This window comes from Schistocerca serialis, chromosome 1 (genome assembly GCF_023864345.2).
Source record: "Schistocerca serialis cubense isolate TAMUIC-IGC-003099 chromosome 1, iqSchSeri2.2, whole genome shotgun sequence".
Classification (NCBI taxonomy): domain Eukaryota; kingdom Metazoa; phylum Arthropoda; class Insecta; order Orthoptera; family Acrididae; genus Schistocerca; species Schistocerca serialis.
Genome location: NC_064638.1, coordinates 402334284 through 402354796, shown reverse-complemented (window position 1 = coordinate 402354796; position 20513 = coordinate 402334284).

Sequence of the window (20513 nt, the reverse complement as noted above, 5' to 3'; positions counted from 1 at the left end):
TTGGATTATTTATAACGAATTTCATTAACGAACATATGTATTGCAGTGGTGCAGTTAACATGTCAGGCTCTTGAAGAGGTACCTATTTAACAATCGCGGATGGACATCACATCTTACTCTCACTGTTCGCTTTTCAAGTGATGGGTTACCCCAGAAAATTATTCCATAAGATATTACGAATTGGAAATATCCAAAATTATCTGAGGAGGTTGTTCGTTTGTTTCCGGGACTAGCAGTTATACGAAGAACAAAAGTAGTTGAACTTAATTGTTTAGGAAGCTCAGTAATATACTTCTTGCAGTTCAATTTTTCATCGATACGTACAACCAAAAATTTAGAACTTTCTCCCATATTTATTTACTCCAGTTCAACTTCGACATCAGTTGCTAGTGGTACTACTTCTTATGAGGAATTGAATATTCGTAGGGTGTTTTCTCAAAATTAAGGAAGAGTCTACTTCCAGTGAACCATTTAATAATTAATTAAAAAAATTAACAATCTCTTCTGCTGCTGTCTACACAAATATGTACTCGTCGAATTGTAATCTGTTTTATGTATTCGAGTACGAAATTCTAAAAGACACATGTCTGACAAATGTTGAGCCCATGAATGTACGAGGGTCGTTCAATACTTAATGCAACTCATTGTTTTTCTGAGCACGGGTTGGTTTTACTCTGGATTCCACTACTCCTCTTTTAGCTACAAAACACTGTTTTTCAACATAATCTCCGTTCGATGCGACGGCCTTACACTACCTTAATGGGAGGGCCTGTATGCCAGCATGGCACAAGTCTACTGGTCAACGTCGGAGGCAACGTCTTGCGGCATCGGCAACCTCCCTATCATCCACGTACTGCTCCCTACGGAGTTGCGCCCTTCATTCGGCCAAACAGACGGAAGTCGGTAGGTGCGAGACCCGGCCTATAGGGTGGATGAGGAAGAACAGTCCAATGAAGTTTTGTGGCCAGTACAAAGAGAGACGTCTAGTTGTGTAGCTACGTGTTCGATTGTGATCCGCCGGTTACTCGAATGACAGGGCGCATGTAGGGGGCACAGCTGTGTGAGGCGGGCTAGCAAGTGGGAGATCGGATAGGTTAGCGCTACCTAGTTATGATGATGACAGATGCCACACCCAGCGACTTACCGTACTTCCGTACACTGCAAGGTCTCCGTAGGGCCTATGAAAAACTGCGATGCTCTTGTTTTCAGCCAAAAGAAGGAACGTACCTGCTTGGAACGCACCTTCGTTACAGATGTCATTTTGAAACCTACATATTGCGTAACCACATAAAGGAACTATGAAACTATAGGGACGGAAGCGAGAATACTCCAAGATGTCTACCGGCAAATTCCGCATTTTTCAACCGAAACTGGCCGAGAAAAAAATGTGTTACATTACTTATTGAACGCACCTCGTATTCGACGAATCTACACCACTGGCCATTAAAATTGCTACACCACGAAGATGACGTGCTACAGACGTGAAATTAAACCGACAGGAAGAAGATGCTGTGATATGCAAATGATTAACTTTTCAGAGCATTCACACAAGGTTGGCGCCGGTGGCGACACCTACAACGTGCTGACATGAGGAAAGTTTCCAACCGATTTCTCATACACAAACAGTAGTTGACCGGCGTTGCCTGGGGAAACGTTGTTGTGATGCCTCGTGCAAGGAGGAGAAATGCGTACCATCACGTTTCCGACTTTTATAAAGGTCGGATTGTAGTCTATCGCGATTGCGGTTTATCGTATCGCGACATTGCTGCTCGCGTTGGTCGAGATCCAATGACCGTTAGCAGAATATGGAATCGTTGGGTTCAGGAGGGTAATACGGAACTCCTCGTATCACTAGCAGTCGAGATGACAGGCATCTTATCCGCATGGCTGTAACGGATCGTGCAGCCACGTCTCGATCCCTGAGTCAACAGATGAGGACGTTCGCAAGATAACAACCATCTGCTCGCACAGTTCGACGACGTTTGCAGCAGCATGGACTATCAGCACGGAGACCATGGCTACGGTTACCCTTGACGCTGCATCACAGATAGGGGCCCCTGCGATGGTGTACTCAGTGACGAACCTGGGTGCACGAATGGCAAAACATCATTTTCTCGTATCAATTCAGGTTCTGTTTACAGCATCATGATGGTCGCATCCGTGTTTGGCGACATCGCCGTGAACGCACATTGGAAGCGCGTATTCGTCGTCGCCATACTGGCGTATCACCCGGCGTTATGGAATGGGGTGCCATTGGTTACACGTCTCTATCACCTCTTGCTCGCATTGACGGCACTTTGAACAGTGGACGTTACATTTCAGATGTGTTACGACCCGTGGCTCTACCCTTCATTCGAGCCTTGCGAAACTCTACATTTCAGCAGGATAATGCACGACCGCGTGTTGCAGCTGCTGTACGGGCCTTTCTGGATACCGAAAATGTTCGACTGCTGCCCTGGCCAGCGCATTCTCCAGATCTCTCACCGATTGAAAACGTCTGGTGAGATGGCCGAGCAGCTGGCTCGTCACAATACGCCAGTCACTACTCTTGATGAAGTGTGCATGGGCAGCTGTACCTGTACACGCCATCCAAGCTCTGTTTGACTCAATGCCCAGGCGTATCAAGTCCGTTATTACGGCCAGAGATGGTTGTTCTGGGTACTGATTTTTCAGGATCTATGCATCCAAACTGCGTGAAAAGGTAATGACGTGTCAGTTCTAGTATAATATAGTTGTCCAATGAATACCCGTTTACATCTGCATTTCTTCTTGATGTAGCTATTTTAATGGCCAGTAGTGTATATTTAATTTCAGTCATGAGAAGAATATTTTCAACGGTTCACATGACTTTCAGTGATCTGATGATTTTTTTCAAGCGTGTCTGTGAGCTGAGAATTGTAATTAGACAGTGTCATTGTACTTTGTTCTTTCGAGAGAAGTTCGAAGTAATGAACACCTAATGGATACAGACGCACACACACACACACACACACACACACACACACACACACACACACACAAAGAATTTGGTGTGAGATGTCCCAGGTTCTCTGTACCCACGTCTACCGAGTGGTTACTTGCCTTGTTTTGAGTAGTAAACGTAAGTCTATTGTTGTTATAAAGATCACATACACTTCTGTCTTTCACAAACAAATACTTTACTAAAATCTAGTATCTGACTAACCTGATTAGTATAAAGAGTTTCCTTGTTATGAATGAGGAATAATCTCCAAGAATTATTGAGGGCGACGGGTGTTCGCCAGATTCATGTTGTCTGTAATAGACGGCGGAATACTGTGGAACCGTTATGATCTTCAGTCACTTAGCCAGAGCGCAGGGAAGCGGAGAGAGTAGCGGCCGTTCAGCACGTCGTTTTGGCCAGGCACGTACGGTCGTTACTAAGAATAGCTCTCAGGTGTTTGCTTAATGGCGGCGCAACCCGTGCCACAGTCGCACATCCACCGAATTTTAGTGTCGCGCATTCATCACGCCTAATTACGGCTCAGGGCTCACACCCTACCTCGTTAAGCCGTCTCGGTGTGAAATGAAAGAGGAAATATAACGGTCATACAGTACTGTGTTTCGCCGCTAATGTATTAATGCTGCCCAGTATGTGGGCGCTTGCAGTTCGCGTGAAACGTTCACTCGTAGACATTACGGTCCTTTGAGTAATCTGTTGGTGCACTGAACAGTTAAATTTGTTTATGCTCTGCGCAGGACTATCATTACAAGAACAGGAGACATTTAAAGATTAAGTACTTTCTGACGAACGCAAACTAGGTGCGTATTCACTCATGCGTATTTTTAATGCACCGGGTAAAGTATATGCAACTAATACGTGTAACATCGATGTTATTCAATCTGTATATTGAGCAAGCAGTAAAGGAAACAAAAGAAAAATTTGGAGTATGTATTAAAACCCAGGGAGAAAAAATAAAAACTTTGAGGTACGCCGATGACATTCTAATTCTGTCAGACACAGCAAAGGACTTGGAAAAGCAGTTGAACGGAATGGATAGTGTCTTGAAAGGAGGATATAAGATGAACATCAACAAAAGCAAAACGAGGATAATGGAATGTAGTCGAATTAAGTCGGGTGATGCTGCGGGAATGAGATTAGGAAATGAAGCGCTTAAAGCAGTAAATGAATTTTGCTATTTGGGGAGCAAAATAACTGATGATGGTCGAAGTAGAGAGGATATAAAATGTAGACTGGCAATGGCAAGGAAAGCGTTTCTGAAGAAGAGAAATTTGTTAACATCGGGTATAGATCTAAGTGTCAGGAAGTCATTTCTGAAAGTATTTGTATGGAGTGTAGCCATGTATGGAAGTGAAACATGGACGATAAATAGTTTGGACAAGAAGAGAATAGAAGCTTTCGAAATGTGGTGCTACAGAAGAATGCTGAAGAATGATGGGTAGATCACATAACAAATGACGAGATATTGAATAGAATTGGGGAGAAGAGGAGTTTGTGGCACAACTTGACAAGAAGAAGGGACCGGTTGGTAGGACATGTTCTGAGGCATAAGGGATCACAAATTTAGCATTGGAGGACAGCGTGGAGGGTAAAAATCATAGAAGGAGACCAAGAGATAAATACACTAAGCAGATTCAGAAGGATGTAGGTTGCAGTAGGTACTGGGAAATGAAGAAACTTGCACAGGATAGAGTAGCATGGAGAGCTGCATCAAACCAGTCTCAGGACTGAAGACCACAACAACCACAACAGCTACAGCCAATATTGCCTATGTTCGTCCGTGAAAATGGCTTCGATAAGCAACCTGAGCTATCAGTGAACAGATTGTAACCTTCATAACATTGTGTGCGTGTTGGAGAATTTCTCAGCTCAGGAACTGGCTGTTGTGTTATCCTCATCACCGGCTGTAAGTCGCCCTGTATGGCGCCGACTGAAATTAGACTTGTAATTGGCAGCCGAACCTTACTGGGATATCCCGGCCAACAATGCCATACGATCATTTCATTTTTCGTGTTACGGTGTTTCAGTGTCTCTGTTTTGGCTCTAAGTTTTGCACTCTCCTCTTTAGATGACCGCCTTTTTCCTTGTGGTTTACGACAATGCGCAACAGCATGCAGTAGCAGCCGCTAAAGCTTATTGTTACTAAGAATGAAATTAATAAAAAACAGTTTGTTTGGGTCCTGTTAACCATTAAATGTGAGAAGGGATTTCATAAATTAAATCTATAGAAAACTTCAGAAATTCTAATGACCAATAATAGACAATGACAACTACATAAGTATCAGTAATGGCTGAAAACTATTTCAGTTTCAAAGCTACATTACCATTTAATAACCACACCATTATTATTAATTAGATGTGGAGAATAATTATTAATATTTAGAGGATAAGGAGGCTTCTTTAAATGGCAAGCAAACCTTAGGATTGTTGCAAACTCGGACTAACAATCACGAGCCTAACCCTGCAATTGCTTTTGCGCTATGCTTGCGAATTTTGCCTTGAATTTCATCTTCAAGCATAGTTAGGCCATCTAAATCTCTCCCGGCTATATAACTGAAATCAGACCTTGAGTGTGGTAAGATCTGGCATCACCGACGTGAGGACAGCGTGACACGTCTTCTGTCTCCGAGCTCTCGACCGACACTACTACTTCGACTCTAGCAGACAGACCTCGTCTCAAAACAATACTTAAAATCGCAATCCCAAGTTTCGCCATCAGATTGTTACTATCGTTATCTGAGTGCTTACGCAATGCAAAGAATAGCGTTAAGTTGACTATATTGTTTTCAAAGTAATGGAGAGTTCTGGCACACTCCTTACAAACTATATTTACAGTTGCAAACTGCATGTTTAGTATCCAGTTCGCACAAAATAATACTTTGAAATAATGAATCTGAATGCGATAAATGTTCGCATCTCTCACGCTCCATCCCACCTCTCCTCACTCTCTTTCGTTGCACATAAGAAAATTATTTCGTCAGAACTGTTTCGCTACAGTAAAACCTGAATAGATTTTGAAAGTATAAGAAGGATCACCATATGACTCAAAAACTTACTACCAAAATTCTGCCGTTCTAACTCACAAAATGGACGAACAGCGTATAATTACACCACATATTATAGGGACAGAAACTGTGTCGTAAGTTCTTCTCTTGCATTTCATTCGTTCACCGCACTGTAGTTATTTTCCTTCTCTGTTACGTGGGTCAGGTACATCTACTTTAGAGACAGCTTCCGGATGCAAGGTAGAAAAACCGTTGTGGTTTTGGGAATATCATTCTCTAATTTCTTTTTATGTTCAGCAACTCTTGGCAGTCATAGCAGAGCATGGAAAACACTAAACTGGCTGATTCACTGGCGAACTGCAACTCGTCAGGCATCAATGTGAGCAATAACTTCTCGTTAATCTCACTGTATATTGATAATTTTTACTTATGGACCGTCTGACAGCAACTGAATAAAACACAATTTTAGTGCCATACGCGTTTCGCCTTTATTTTCTGCAAGGCATCATGAGTGGCCTGGAATATGTACAAACGTTAGCTATTTAATTTACATTTTTGTCACTGTGCCTATAGGTTATAAACAGTTCTGATGGTTGGTATTTCCTATTAAGTAGTAATGTTTTGAACTGTACTTACAGGTTGCGTGGAAAATTTCTTACATATTACGCTCCTGTTGCATTTTTGGTGTTGTTCTTCTTCTTATGAATGCCAATTTGCGGTTTTTCCCCACATTCCATAGTTCTGATGGTTGGTATTTCCTATTAAGTAGTAATGTTTTGAACTGTACTTACAGGTTGTGTGGAAAATTTCTTACATATTACGCTCCTGTTGCATTTTTGGTGTTGTTCTTCTTCTTATGAATGCCAATTTGCTGTTTTTCCCCACATTCCATAGCACTATGAACTGAACGCTTTTTTCAATGCAGTGTTTTGGTTTCTGTTGCCGTTGTCAAATGTTTTTGCCAAAGATCGAATGTTATTGCCAAAGTTTCGAGTGTAATTATCGAAGTATCTGTGACCCGTTCGTGTATGCATTTGTGTGTGTGTGTGTGTGTGTGTGTGTGTGTGTGTGTGTGTGTGTGTATGTGTGTCCAGATGGTGCGGGGAAGAGTTTTTTGTTTTATGTTATCATTTCCTTTATTAAGTGTAGTAGGGAGCCTGTGCTGATGTGTGTTTGTTCATTTATCACATGTTTGTTTTCTGCTATGGCATTCTGGATGCGCAAGTTTTCTTGCATTTGTATAAGATGTTTGTCATGGTTGCTTATTCTCATTATTTTCAGTTCTTGTTCCATGTTTGTAGGATGATGGTTATGGTGTTTTAAATGCTCTGAAAATATTGAATGGTTTATTTCATACTTCCTTAATGTGTCCTTCATGAGTTTATTCCAAATACTTTTCATGTAATCTCACCCATTGGCTCAGAATGATTCAATAGTAGTTAGTTTCGACTACGAATTTATGCTTCAGAGAAAGCGAGGAGGACAGGGGGAAATTGACGAACGCAGTCCGCGGGATGACGTCACGGGCAGTAACTGCCCACTCCTCCACGAAACGGCTATTCGTGACGCTGGCGCTGGGAAGAAAACAAGTAATATGAGAATCGAGTTCCTGGAAAGGCCCGGCCCTTCCCGGATCCATTAAAGTCTGTGCCGATATCCATCTGTTGGTCGCCAAGGGAATTAGGAAGACGCACGCACATGAGCTGCCCACATCCTCTTCACCAGAAGGCCCTACTCTGTTGACAGAGGGACGTATTTTTGTTCTAGTCGTTACCGACCTTATTTACACTCACTGTCGGTTCTACCTATAGCGGAAAGTCAGTACGTGAAAAGCTATAAAGGGAAATGTGGCGACTCGCCAATTCCAAGTATCTGGCAAGAGCAATATGAGGCAGGATATCTGAACAGGGGGAAAAAAGAAAAATGCAGAAGGCAAGATACCAGCTAATTCAGCCACGTAATCAGGTAATATACTACGCATGACAGCAGTATTAATAACCATATCATTAAAAAAATACTCATATTTGTAATCAGTACAGCAATTCGAGGAATTTTTCTACGTGTTCGTGTTGTCCCACGTTCAGAGTATTTGCCGGGAAAGAGATTTATAATCTAATCTCCCTTTTCCAAGTAGAAACAGAGGAGTGACTGATCGCCTCGCATCGGCCAAACCAGAGAAACAAGTTTGTTTCTCCTGCTGAATGCATTCACTCTATAAGCATGGTTTTTCTCCTCTTCCGTGATACCTAAACATGTTTCTTGTTTTTAACTGGCCATATGCATTCTGCATGGTTGTCTCGTCACAATGAACAGAACGACTAAGAAGGAATGTTAATTGGTTATGACAATTCTGCCAAGGCGAAAAAAAGACAATCATATTAATATCTAAAGTCCTTTTTTTAAAATGCTGCTGAATGAAGGAATGTAGACACATTAATTACACGTAGCCCCAACTTGGCACAACAGACAAATAAATTGTAAAGAATTCCACAGTCAATATCTACACGCAGCCATGACTTTCGATAACAAACGCCTCATGTCTTGGAATCAAGTGAGAAGGGGTTCTGACTCTGTCAGTCATGAGTGAACTGATATAGCACATCGACTGACTCCACGATTTTTAAGATATGCTCATCTAAGTACATTAATTTAGCATATCTTAATGCTTCTGGTCTAAGTAGATGTACTACATCAATTAATTCATAACTGACTCAGTTAGAACCTGTTCTTATTTGATATCAAGACATGAAAGGCTAAGGGCTTGGTATGGGCGAGCATTGCTTTCAAAAGCGTATAGTACAAGCACTGTTCACGGTTCATCAACATGTTAAGGTACAAGGGCAAGTTTAAAGAGATTAGGTCTGGCACACGGAAATACAGAAGATCCATTTCTCACTCGTCCTATTCGCGGATGGAAAACGGAGTGGTTTAATAGTGGTAGCAAGTGATTTGTACATAGTTTTGCAAAGCACACGCATACACACACATCAAAAGTTTTGCATCACCTCGGTTCCGAGAGTACCGGAACCTGCACAGAAAATTAGAATAGAGATCAACATAAACATCGTTTCCACCCTTTTCATTGATCATGGAAACCACACATTGGTTGTTGCATCACCATACAGCGAGGCCTTCAGAGGTGGTCGTCCAGATGCTGTACACACTGGTTCCTATAATATCCAGTAGCACGTCCTCTTGCAATCTGAATTCGTCGTGGCATACTATTCAGAAGTTCATTAAGGTGGTGTTGGTCCGCCGCGCGAGATTGGCCGAGCGGTCTAGGGCGCTGCAGTCATGGACTGTGCGGCTGGTCCTGGCGTGGGTTCGAGTCCTCCCTCGGGCATGGGTATGTGTGTGTTTGTCCTTAGGATAATTTAGGTTCAGTAGTGTGTAAGCTTAAGGACTGATGACCTTAGCAGTTAAGTCCCATAAGATTTCACACACATTTAAACACATTGTTGGTCCAGATTGTCCCACTCGTTAACGGCGATTGCGTGTAGAACCCTCAGAGTGGTTGGTGGGTCAAGTCGTCCATAAACAGCCCTTCTCAATCTATCCCAGGCATATTCGATAGAGTTTATTTTTGGAGAAAATGGTGCCCACCATAGACGAGCGATGTCGTTATCTGGAAGGAAGTCATTCACAAGATGTGCACGATGGGGCGCGAATTGTGGTCCACGAAGAGAAATGCCCCGCCAATACGCTGCCAATATGGTTGCACTATTGGTCGGAGGATGGAATGCGCGTATCGCACAGCCGTTAAGGTGCCTTCCATGACCACCAGCGGCGTACGTCGCCCCCACATAATGCCACCCCAAAACAGCACGGAACTTCTACCTTGCTGCACTCGCTGGAAAGTGTGTCTAAGGCGTTCAGCCTGACCTGGTTGCCTCATCACACAACTTCGAGGATTCTCTGGTTGAAGGCATATGCGACACTCATCGGTGCAGAGAATGTGGTGCCAATCATGAGCGGCCCATTCGGCATGTTGTTGGGCCCATCTGTGCCGCGCTGCGTGGTGTCATGGTTGCAAAGATGGACCTCGGAAGCCCGTCGGGAGTGAAGTTGCGCATCATGCAGCCTATTACGCACAGTGAGTCGTAACACGACGACCTGTGACTGCACGAAAAGCATTATTCAACATGGTGGCTTTGCTGTCAGGGATCCTCCGAGCCATAATCCGTAGGTAGCGGTCATTCACTGCAGTAGTAGCCATTGAGCGGCCTGAGCGAGGCATGTCATCGACAGTTCCTGTCTCTTTATATCTCCTCCAAGTCCGGAAAACATCGCTGTGGTTCACTCCGAGAGCCGGCCGTTGTAGCCGAGAGGTTCTAGGAGCTTCAGTCCGGAAGCACGCCACTGCTACGGTCGCAGGTTCGAATCCTGCCTCGGGCATGGGTGTGTGTGATGTCCTTAGGTTGGTTAGGTTTAAGTAGTTTTACGTTCTAGGGAACTGATGACTTCAGATGTTAAGTCCCATAGCGCTCAGAGCAATTTCATTTTTTTGGTGCATTCTGAGACACCTGGACATTTCCCTTGTTCAGAGCCCTTCTTGGCACAAAGTAACAATGCAGACGCTATCGAACCGCGGTGTTGACCGTCTAGGCATGGTTGAACTACAGACAACAAGAGCCGTGTACCTCCTTCCTGGTGGAATGACTGGAACTGATCGGCTGTCGGACCCCCTTCGTTTAATAGGTGTTGCTCGTGCATGGTTGTTTACATCTTTGGGCGGATTTAGTGACGTATCTTAACAGTCAAAAGGACTGTCTCTGTGATACAATATCCCAGTCTACATCAATCTTCATTAGTTCTGGGAAATGGGATGATGCAAAACCTTTTTTGATGTCTGAACAAAATGGTCATGCATAAGGGATATGGGAGAAAAGGAAGTAATCAAACTTGGCACAAGCTAGCACACCCACATGATGACAAGGTTCCCTCGAGTATGCTGCAGAAGTTTCGCAGGAAAGCCCTAACACATCCTTCATATAGTCCCGATTTCTCCCTACTCGATTTCCCTATTTTCGGAGACCTGAAGAAAGACATTCGTGGCCGTTGATTTACTTCGGACAAAGAAACGCACGCGTGGGTACAACAATAATTCCTTACGTAACCGCAAACTTTTTCCATGAAGGCGATGACCGATTTGTCTCATAGGGGATAAATGTAATAACAGTTATTACTTTTGAGATTAGTTTTCCCAAAACCGTACAAGAGAGCGATACAGAAATTTGATATGGAACGGCAGTAAGGATCGAATTCGAGCCAAAGGCTGAGCAGTTTCTTGCGCTCTCATTTACGGTATGAGAACTGACACTAATTGTATCTGGTGGGTCGCTTGAGTTTGCGCGCAACGGCCTGAATGGCTAGCTCCAATGCTGATTAACCCTTTCGTTCAAGGACATACCAAATAAATGCTTAGCATATTAAAATTCGTTAAATTTTGCCATTTGTGATTGTTGTCTTCATATTGTCACAAGCAGAGTGTTTATTTGAGAACAGAGTCGACATCTCCTGTCAATCTGTGGTACTACATAACAAAACTGAATGCGCACAATCACATGGACGCTTCCCAGTAATCTTTGTACCTTTAATCAGCCGGTTAATATCTTCCGAGTTTAGGCAAAAAAAGAAAATTATTTGTGCTTAGAAAGTTGCACTCTTGAACGTGAAAACTAAAGGTATCTTTCAGAAAGAAAGTTAAGTGACATATTTATAACTTTATCCATGTCTCCAAATAAGGACATTGTGATTGAAAGGTTGTAATAACAGCATATAAATTTAGGACATTATTTCGCTGTCTTTTTAGTCATCTTACGGTGATTTCACAATGCCCCGAGTCTAAGACAGACGAACCCCATTTACAAAAGAAGAAATTATAGACCTCCTTAATTCATCTGAAACTGACGATCTATCGGATGATCCTGGCGATAATGTTGAACAAGAAGACAATGATGGAAGTAGTGTTAGACGTTTTATACCATACGGAATACTGTAAGCTGTGTAGCCTAGACGCAAAGTCCGCTAACTGCATGACAAGTGACACGGAGATAATCACGAAACACTCTTCCCACCCAAACGACAATGCATTGGCAGCGAGAATATTATTGCTGCGTACGAATTTGTTACAGCGTAGCCAGCCTAAAATACTCATTCTAACTGTAACAAACTGAAAGATAACTTTGAATGTCCAGGTTGGCAAGTCTGATGTCTGTTCACGTGCTTTGCGTCCGGACACGCCAGGGAGACAGCCACGCCTACTGGGCATGTAGCGGTCTTTGCACCCGAAGACAACATGCAGTTAGCTGCTTTTGAAACCGAACACGATTTTCGACAGCCATGACTGTTCATGCGATTGATATTGCATGTGTAAATGCATGGACTGAGTATAAGGAAAGAGCATCAGAATTCGGTGTCCTAAAAATAAGACACTTGATTTGCTTCACTTTAGGGCAACTGTGGTCCAAGTACTGACGAAAATAGATAAGCCAGATGCCAGGAAAAAGGGGTGTCCCAATAGTGAGAGTGAAATGCCAAGTATTTCGAAACGAGTCAATGCGGAAGTTCGTTCAGAAGCTGATGTTGGTTTGGACAACGTTGGGCATCTTCCAGTGTCAGTGACAAAAAATCGTTTGACAGGTGCAAGAAACCGGGTTGCAAAGGCAAAACCAAATTTTATTGTGTAAAATGTGACATTCACTTGTGTCTGAATAGAACAAAATTGTTTGATTATCATTCTTCACAAGTGTACAGCCATAGTTTATTTATATAATCATTAAGTAAGCTTTGCGTAATTTATGTATTTTGATGAAATAAAATCAAATAAAATGCTTTGAGTTTTCGATTTATACTACACCCACTTGAACACAATGTCCTCATTTGGCGACACGTTGTATCCGTTCTTGGGCGATACCTCGGAATATTTTATATGGTTCAAATGGCTCTGAGCACTAGCGGACTTAACTTCTGAGGTCATCAGTCCCGTAGAACTTAGAACTACTTAAACCTAACTAACCTAAGGACATCACACACATCTATGCCCGAGGCAGGATTCGAACCTGCGACCGTAGTGGTCGCGCGGTTCCAGACTGTAGCCCCTAGAACCACTCGTCCACCCCGGCCGGCGATATTTTATACATCTGAAAAACCGTAAGTTAATGCGAAGAACTGGATAGCAAAGCCATGATTTTTTTTTCAGGAAAAAAAATAATTAGTGACCGTAATGGCTAGCTCGGAAACGGCGCAACGTATCGAATTTTTTTCTTAACAACTATTTCTCAGCACAACCTACCCTGCAACACGCTTTCAAACCATTTGGTTCTGACCACCCTGTATGTGTTTTTGGATGTGGTTCAGAAGCAAGTCGATGAATGACAAAATATCCCACATATTACAGTGTAACATCTCACGGGAATGAGCTGGGCAGAGAATCACGGACTCCCGTTGTCCAGGGAAGAAGGCTGAAAGACTTATGGTGTGGAATCGACGAGTACTGTGCTGTAACGAAACATTCCTTATGTTCTGGCATACCGACAGTAGCCATAATTCGTAGTAGCCATATCTACCGACGTTCCCAATAACTCCTGAAAATAATCACATCGCGTGTTCGGGGCACATGTCGCTTAAAAATGCATTCAGGAAAGTAGCGTTCGTCTCAACATCACTTGCTGAAGTTCTCATCATTGTCACGCTACGTCCACAGGAAGGATCAACTAGCGTGTCATTTTCTGTTTTTGCAAGCGCTTTATAGCTGTACATACCTCTGCTTCGTGTCTGGTACTCCATAAGTGAAGCACTACTTGCACGAAGTGGAGGGACAAATTGTGGGGGAGAACGATGGTAAACGGATAATGAATGTGGACCATCAGTATCAAACAAATTAACTGTCGACGTTTCCACAGTGATCTTCCATTCGACTGTTGCAGTTCTGTAGTAGCATTACCCGTCTTCCCCCTCCCCCCCCCCCCCCCCAAACACTCTCTCGCCCTTTACGAACTACAGTTTCAAGATGTTTCTTTCATTATTTACTCGCTTATTATATCTTTATATATTACTTTTGATGTACTTACATAGCCGCAACGTAGATTTCACTTCTTACGAAACAGACATATACACTTTCAAGCAATAAGTAATGGGGATGGAGGGTAGTCTAAATAGATGTATTCATCGTTACAATATCGGTAATGAAAAGAAAAGAGACTTAATATTAAATGAAGAAAAGTTATGGAGAAAGAGGAGATGGAGGAAGACTGTCAAAGAGTTTGGAAACCGAGTCATGACGTATTGTAACTAACGGTTTCAGATGTGAGAGTGTAATATGTCGAAATCTATAGTGTCGAAAGCACTGTAAACAAGAAACATAAACATTGTTGCCTGTTGTCTGTCCGAAGTGAGTGTAGTACTCTTTAACACTTCGATCAGTGTACTTAAGAAGCAATGGACGCGAAACAACAGTGTGCAAAACTTTTCGCTCCAAATTTTGTGAGTCGCCAGTAGACTATTCAAGAGCTCTCGCATGTTGTATAATACTACTAATGAGCTGTACATGAGCACATAAGCTACAGGAGCAGGAGACAGTTAAGAGGGCAGTATACTCAAAATTTTTGGGTGTGTTTATTGATGATAGCTTGAACTAGGACGAAGCATATTACTGAACTTCTCAGTCAACTAAGCCCAGCTACTTTTACTCTTCCTATAATTTCTAATTTAGGAAACAAACGTGTCAGTCTCCTGACATTTTGCTATTTTCACTCAACAACGTCTTCCGGAATAATTTTATGGGGTAACTCATGACTTAAAAGAAGAAGGATAAAAGAGCAGAGTGAGGGCACGAAAGCAAGCAGGCACAATAATATGTGTTTTTCACCAACGGACGTCATGTAGATACCTGCTCCAGGAGCTAGGCACTTTAACTGTGCCGTTCAAAATGGTTCAAATGGCTCTGAGCACTATGTGACTCAACTGGCATGGTCATTAGTCCCCTAGAACTTAGAACTACTTAAACCTAACTAACCTAAGGACATCACACACATCCATGCCCGAGGCAGGATTCGAACCTGCGACCGTAACAGTCGCACGGTTCCGGACTGCGCGCCTAGAACCGCGAGACCACCGCGGCCGAACTTTGCCGTCAAAATACATATTTTCGCTGATGAAATTCGTCATAAATAATCCATCACAATTTGAGAAGACTAGTGATGTACATGCCTACAGCATGCAGCAGTAAAATGTTTTGACCATTTGGCTAATAACATAAAATGTCTGACGGTCAGCGAAGGAAGTTTTAGAGATAATCTAAAACCATTTCATCTGGACAATTCCTTCTATTCCAATAACGGATTTCCCCTTAAAACCTTAAAAACTGGTAGCCACTAAAAAATGTTATTTAAGTGCAATAGCAAGAGTACGAGAAATTCATAATATGTTCATTAATGTTGACAGTAATCATGTACACATGTCCTGCAAACTGACTCCTCCACATCACTTCGATAAAAGAACAGTTTAAATGGTCTATGGAACATGTAACTAACTACCCGTCTGTCTCTTGCTTGCTAGGTATCATGGATACCGAAGTACCCACACAGCTCCGAGCACATCAGGGACGAGACGTGAAACAAAACGGTATGTGCCGTAAGAGAGCGCACATCAAAAGTACCCGACGCAATTTCAGTCTCCGCATACACGGCTTAATCTGAATGGCCCTTTCCTCTCGGCAGTGAGCCGTGTAGTGGCTAGGGCACGTTCCCCTGGCCTTCTGGTTTCTGGCTAATTGGGAGAGAGGTGCTCGAAAAAAGAAGGAAGAAACGGCAGAGTGAGGGACTCCCGACATATCTAACTTAACGCAAGCGCCAGGAAGCAGCGGCGGTAAAACATTCGCGGTCCATTTACAAGATATATTCCGCAGCTGCCGGCGCCCGAGAGCGGCGAACCACTGCTGGCTAAAAGCGGCCCCTGCGTCCGCGATAAGAATCGATCTCCGCTGCCTCGAGTGTCCGTCACGGCCAGCCTAATTGTGGTGATTGCTGCGCCACGGAAGGCCCCGTCGCGTGCCCGGCTGGGAGCTCTGGCGTAATCTCGCTAAATCGAAGAGGTGAATTTATGATCCTCAGCACAACGTCTTTTATTACGCATATTATTGTAGTGTTAGTTGCATGCCTACATCGCTGCGTGAGTACAAACTTTGATTATTTCATTGCGTGTCCTCGTGTTCGTCCTTCTAGATGCTTAAAAATCATAATTTTGATGCGAAATATACTCATTGAAACAGATGTGCGGCAAACAGCTTTAGGCTTCGGGAATAGCACAGTCGCACCATTTTTGTACGAGGGTTGGAACTTTAGTAGTGGCAACTATTTATGTTCAGCTCGTACAAAATAGATACGTGTTTCAAAGTTGTACTGACCTTCAAAGCAGTCACCAGCATCGTGTACAATCCGTTGTCAGCGATGTGGAAGTCGTGGGATACTCTTAGTAGTGCCAGTTTTGTTGACAGTTCGAGCGGCGCGGTCTATTGCCCGACGAATTTGTATCAGTTCTAAAGCGAATGCCGTGAAGCGTTTCCTTCAGTTTAGAAATCGACTTGAACTCAGGAGGGCTTAAGTCAGGGGAGTGCAACAGTTGGTATAGCACTTAGCTGCCCCATCAGTCAAAAAAATAAGTAACAGTTTGCACTGTATGTGCTTAAGCAATGTACTGCAAAATGATGGTCACATCCTGCAGGAAGTGCCAACACTCTATGCTGTTCATTTTTGGAGCACAACGTACGACCAGCTTAGAGACAGAGGTGATGGCACTTTCTGCGGGTCCTGACCATCATTTTGCAGGACAATGCTCAAGCACATACAGTGCAAGCTGTTACTGATTTGTTTCACTGGCGGGGCTGCTAAGTGCTATACCAACTACTGCACTCCCCTGACTTAAGCTCTCGTGAGTTCAACTAGACTTCTAAACTGAAGGGAACACTTCAAGGCACTCGCTTCAGAACTGCCACAAATTCGCCAGGCAATAGACAGCGCCACTCGAACTGTCAACTTAAGTGGCACTGCTAAGAGTATCCTACGACTTCCACATCGCTGGCAACTGGTTATACACAATGCTGGTGACTGCTTTGAAGGTCAGTAAAACTTTGAAACACGTATCTATTTTGTACGAGCTGTATATAAATAGTAGCCACTATGAAAGTTCCAACCCTCGTATTTTTTGTGTCATCAGCCACCTGACTGCTTTCGCACGACCCGTCAAGACTGCGTCTCATGTGACGACCTCTTGATCTCAGAGTAGCACTCACACACAGCATCCTCGACAGTTTGTTGCATATACCCCAATCTCTGGCTTCCCCTACACTTTTTGTCCTCTAGCAGTCCTTTATAGTACCGGGTGGTTGTAATTCGAAGTGCAGCTATTCGCAGAGGTCATGTGTGGACTGTAATTATCATATGGCAGCGAAACTTGGTGGATACGCTGCTGCCTTAATGTGGAACCGATTTACGCTGGAGAGAAATTAGTTCCAGTTTTGCCCTTCAGGTGAAAATCGGGTGCTGTACACTGTCATGTGACAAACCGTAACAGTTAATAATAAAATCAACATCATGCGTTTTTCAGCCATCTGATCTATTATGACCACGTCCTTTTCCTAATCCATTACACGTGGAAACATTTCTATACGTCTTCCTTGCATTCACAGGTCCGGATTTGCATATGGTGGCCAAAATTGGAACTTTTTTTTTTCAGCGCAAATCGCGTTAATGCACTAACGTTTCTACCGTGGCTCGCTGCTATACGATAATTTACAGCCGACATTGGACCTCTTTAAGTAGCTCCACTTTAATTATAACCACCCGGTTCAACGGAAATTATTCCCTATTGTCTTCTAGTACCTATTCTCCATATATTCCTTTCGGTACCCACTCTACGTGGAGCCTCCCCATGTCTCATTAGTCTACTTAACTTTCGGCATCATTTTATAACATCTCAAACTGAATGTCTTCTTTCTGCTTTTCCCACAGTCCATGACGGACTTCCATACACTGCTGTGCTCTCTACGTACATACCAGGAAATTTCTTCCTCAAACTGAGGCCTTTCTTTGATACTAGTAGATTCCTTTTGATGTGACAAATGCCCTTGTTGCCTTTGCCAGTCTGCTTCTTATATCCTCTTTCCTTCGCGCAACATGCGTTATTTTTCTTCGAATATAACGGGATTCGTTTACTTCTGCATAGCCCCAGTTTTGAACTTAGTTTATTGCTAATCTCATTTCTGCTACCTTCATTACTTTCGTTTAATTTTGATTTATTCTGACAAGGAGACATTCCCAGGGCTGAGATCGAAGTTTTCAAACAATCTGTACGATGCTGTAGATCAAGGTCACAGGATTCACATCCCGTAACAATTCACCCCGGAGTGTCTAGGTTTTCGAGTAATCAACAAAAAAAGAATCGGAATTTTGCGTAATATTCTACAGCCTGAAAAATGATGACAGTAGAAACAGTGCTGTTGTAGAGTAGTGGTTAAGGTTGTTCCTGAAGCGTAGGAATTTGACCATTATTTTTATTCAGTTAATTGGTTTAAATGTGTTTCTTTTTTTTTTAATTTATAATCCTTTGTCGCTTCATTTTAAACATGCTATTACCTGTTTCATTTCCTCTTACTTCGTTCTGAAAGAAAATTGAAATCTTAGTGCATATGAGTTTAATTATTTTTATTTATCTTTCATAATATTTAAACCATTGAAAATGCCAGTCTATCGGTTAAAAGCAAAAGATGAAATAATATATTTATACTGGCTGTGGCAGTATAGTCAAAAATGTATTTTTCGTTACAAGACAATCTTTTTTTTCGGAGTATAGCCGTCATACAATCATTTAATCGCCATACAAACATTTGAAAGATAAATTCTTCATGCAATATGGACTAAAAGCGTAGATGAAGATTTAAGTAAAAGAAGTGATTATAAACAAAACTAAATTCAAGAAACATCAAGAATATAAATAATTAAAGCCGTAGCATGTACAAATATAGAAAGAAAGCGGAAGAAATTAAATCAAAGTTAATATATGAAAATAATTAAAATACCTAAAGACCTCAAATGAAAAAATAATTATTGGAAGACAAAATAAGAGCAAAGAAATGGTGTAAAAGCAAATACTAGCTAAGTAGAAACCAAAGAATAATGTTGAAATTGCGAGGACACTATGGTGGGAATGGTGTAATGAAATGCAGGTCCCACCACACCCCTGAAAACTTCGACTCTATTAGCAAGCATAGAGATAATGAATTGCATGGAAGTATTCTGTTCACTGCCGAAGGACAAAAGTACTTGTGGTGAACTTGCTTCGGCTTTTACATCAGTCGAAGAGAAGTTCGGTTGGTGCCAAAGTGATCGATCTCTGAGGCAGTCGGTGTCTTGTCTTTCATAGAGGATATTGGCAACAGAGGCTGGATATTTGTCGACATTTACGAGCAGTGACTGTACAATATTCCCTTTTTCGTGTACTATTACGTAACGGAAGCCCTCTTTCACTGTACTCCCTAAATCTGGAAATAACTGAGGTTTCCAACCTAAGGGGCTATAGCTTGAAGTTCAGTGATGAACCGTTACGACTGGCCAAGGCCCCAACTACGGCCGTTGAAATGGAGAACAGTGCAGCGGGAATGACACAAATAATTCATGTTAAGGATGTGATGGATTTCTGTCATTGATCACGGGTGCAGAAATAGTACAAGGCATCGTGGTATGCTTTTCTGGAAATGCCGCTCTGGTTCAGCCAAGGTTAGCATTCCCAAAAGGCATACGGATCACCTTCACCGCGTCTCTGACCCCATTTCATTTGACACCGCAGAAAGGTTTGTAACTTAATCCAGAGTAGCGGCGCGCAGTCCGCCCATCTGCAGTTCACGAACTGCGCTCGCCTTTCTACCACTCCACTTCTCCTTCCATTCAAGCAGATTTGAGATCCATCATGTGCCACTCCACCAGAAGCATCATCAGCTAACAGCGACTTAAGCACTTCGGTTACATAGGCAGACATCAGCTCAATATGACAACTCCGCTTCTGAAGAATTGGATTTAATTCTTTTTTCAAAATTTTTGTGCACTTTCTTACGTACTATACGATCGATAATCACTAGAATGTCATGTCAAAGTAACAGAGTCGTCTATTACGTACGAGAAGAGAGGGGCCCACAAACCCATCTGACCATTTACGCAGATCAAAAAAAGTTTTGCATCATCCCGGTTTCCACAGGCGTTGACTGTGGATATTGTATGACATACACATTTCCTTTGACTGTTCAGAGATGTCACTAAACCCGCCCAAAGATGTAAACAACAATGCATAGGCCGGCCGGAGTGGCCGTGCGGTTCTAGGCTCCACAGTCTGGAGCCGAGCGACCGCTACGGTCGCAGGTTCGAATCCTGCCTCGGGCATGGATGTGTGTGATTTCCTGAGGTTAGTTAGGTTTAATTAGTTCTAAGTTCTAGGCGACTGATGACCTCAGAAGTTAAGTCGCATACTGCTCAGAGCCA